This window comes from Phalangium opilio, unplaced genomic scaffold, assembly GCF_054372755.1.
Source record: "Phalangium opilio isolate 3A_F unplaced genomic scaffold, DU_Popi_V2 ptg000695l_1, whole genome shotgun sequence".
In the NCBI taxonomy this organism is placed as follows: domain Eukaryota; kingdom Metazoa; phylum Arthropoda; class Arachnida; order Opiliones; family Phalangiidae; genus Phalangium; species Phalangium opilio.
This window is the reverse complement of record NW_028324250.1, coordinates 155,001-157,500: the sequence shown is the minus strand read 5'-3', so window position 1 is coordinate 157,500 and position 2,500 is coordinate 155,001. Positions and strand designations below refer to the sequence as shown.

General features: G+C 50.6%; 2 non-coding genes across 2 annotated transcripts in view; both read left to right on the top strand.

Moving 5' to 3' along the window:
* Positions 1–1,596, top strand: part of LOC149588059 (small subunit ribosomal RNA) — a 1,811-nt gene extending 215 nt beyond the window's left edge. Inside the window, exon 1 of the ribosomal RNA XR_016380143.1 lies at positions 1–1,596. This exon is cut by the window's left edge and continues 215 nt beyond it. This is a non-coding gene — a ribosomal RNA (small subunit ribosomal RNA).
* A 671-nt stretch (positions 1,597–2,267) lies between these two features.
* On the top strand, positions 2,268–2,421 carry LOC149588058 (5.8S ribosomal RNA). The gene has a single exon (XR_016380132.1). It is a non-coding gene; the product is annotated as a 5.8S ribosomal RNA (ribosomal RNA).
* Positions 2,422–2,500: the final 79 nt, after the last annotated feature.

The following is a 2,500-nucleotide window of genomic DNA, read 5'->3' as shown; positions in this document are numbered from 1 at the left end:
AAGACCAATCGGGCTTCGGCCCGCTTACCATGGCGACTCTGGATAACTTTGGGCAAATCGCACGATCTCGTATCGGCGATGTTTCTTTCAAGTGTCTGCCTTATCAACTTTCGATGGTAGGCTACGCGCCTACCATGGTCGTAACGGGTAACGGGGAATCAGGGTTCGATTCCGGAGAGGGAGCCTGAGAAACGGCTACCACATCCAAGGAAGGCAGCAGGCGCGCAAATTACCCACTCCCGGCACGGGGAGGTAGTGACGAAAAATAACAATACGGGACTCTTTTGAGGCCCCGTAATTGGAATGAGTACACTCTAAATCCTTTAACGAGGATCCATTGGAGGGCAAGTCTGGTGCCAGCAGCCGCGGTAATTCCAGCTCCAATAGCGTATATTAAAGTTGTTGCGGTTAAAAAGCTCGTAGTTGAATCTCAGTTCCAGACAGGCGGTCCGCTCCGGTGGTTACTGCCTGGCCTGAACATCCTGTCGGTTTTCCTTCGGTGCTCTTCATTGAGTGTCGTAGGTGCCCGACACGTTTACTTTGAAAAAATTGGAGTGCTCAAAGCAGGCGTCCCGCCTGAATAATGGTGCATGGAATAATGAAAGAGGACTTCGAGTTCTATTGTGTTGGTTTTCGGAACACGAGGTAATGATTAAAAGGGACAGACGGGGGCATTCGTATTGCGACGCTAGAGGTGAAATTCTTGGACCGTCGCAAGACGAACTACAGCGAAAGCATTTGCCAAGAATGTTTTCATTAATCAAGAACGAAAGTTAGAGGTTCGAAGGCGATCAGATACCGCCCTAGTTCTAACCATAAACGATGCCAACCAGCGATCCGCCTGAGTTACTCAATTGACTCGGCGGGCAGCTTCCGGGAAACCAAAGTTTGTGGGTTCCGGGGGAAGTATGGTTGCAAAGCTGAAACTTAAAGGAATTGACGGAAGGGCACCACCAGGAGTGGAGCCTGCGGCTTAATTTGACTCAACACGGGAAAACTTACCCGGCCCGGACACCGGAAGGATTGACAGATTAAGAGCTCTTTCTTGATTCGGTGGGTGGTGGTGCATGGCCGTTCTTAGTTGGTGGAGCGATTTGTCTGGTTAATTCCGATAACGAACGAGACTCTAGCCTACTAAATAGGCGACCGATCAATTGTGTCGGTCTTCCTTCTTAGAGGGACAAGCGGCGTTTAGCCGCACGAAACAGAGCAATAACAGGTCTGTGATGCCCTTAGATGTCCGGGGCCGCACGCGCGCTACACTGAAGGAATCAGCGTGTGTTTACCCCTGTCCGGCAGGACTGGGTAACCCGATGAACCTCCTTCGTGATAGGGATAGGGGCTTGTAATTGTCCCCCTTGAACGAGGAATTCCCAGTAAGCGCGAGTCATAAGCTCGTGTTGATTACGTCCCTGCCCTTTGTACACACCGCCCGTCGCTACTACCGATTGAATGATTTAGTGAGGTCTTCGGACTGGTGCTCGGAGCGGCTTTCGGGTCGCACCGACGTACCGGAAAGATGACCAAACTTGATCATTTAGAGGAAGTAAAAGTCGTAACAAGGTTTCCGTAGGTGAACCTGCGGAAGGATCATTATCGAAAAATTGCGGTTCCGAAAAGGTTTAACCGGCGCCATTCTATGGGTACGAGTTACTCGGCGAAAAAACTTTTCAAAATTTTTTAATCTTCTTAGGAAGAAGGGTTTCGTCGTCGTAAAGAACGTTTCGTCGCGTTCTTTACCCGATACCCCCACTGGCAAGAGAACGACGGTAAATCCGTTCACGACCTACCGACGATGCGATTTCGTTCGCGACATAGCAGTGCCTTCACGACACGAGCGGCGCCGTAAACTTCTCTTACGGCGTCGACGAGTGATTAACGGGTGTACAGACCGAAGTTTGGATTCACCCTCGTGGTGCTCCCTTCGAAAGTCCCTGGCTGGCTTTGTCGCTTCGTGATTGCCGTTGAACGGGTCGCGACGGGTAGAAATCGCTCTCCGGTGGAATGAAAAAAATCTCGGCGGACCAGACTGCTCGAGTGTGGAATCTTTCGTGTCTGAGCGCATGGAAGATAGAGGGCTCGGGCCGCGGAATTCAACTCCGCGGCAGCTCGATCGATTCCATTTTCGGGAGTTTACCCTTTTTCCGCGGTAAATTCCCGGCACTATCCGTATAACCTCTATCATAGGGCGTTACCAAGCGTCCGCCTTTCTTAACGGAAAGCGCTTTATATCAAGGGTTTGTATTTTTGAAAAATAAAAAAAGTACGACTCTAAGCGGTGGATCACTCGGTTCGTGGGTCGATGAAGAACGCAGCCAGCTGCGAGACTTGGTGTGAATTGCAGGACACATTGAGCACTTATCTTTCGAACGCACATTGCGACCTCGGGTCTTTCCCGAGGTTTCGCCTGTCTGAGGGTCGGATTACTGACCACTGTGACCGCTTTTCGTACTCGATCATTCGAAGACGATTAGTCGGTCCTAAGGTGACCGTTTTTCTT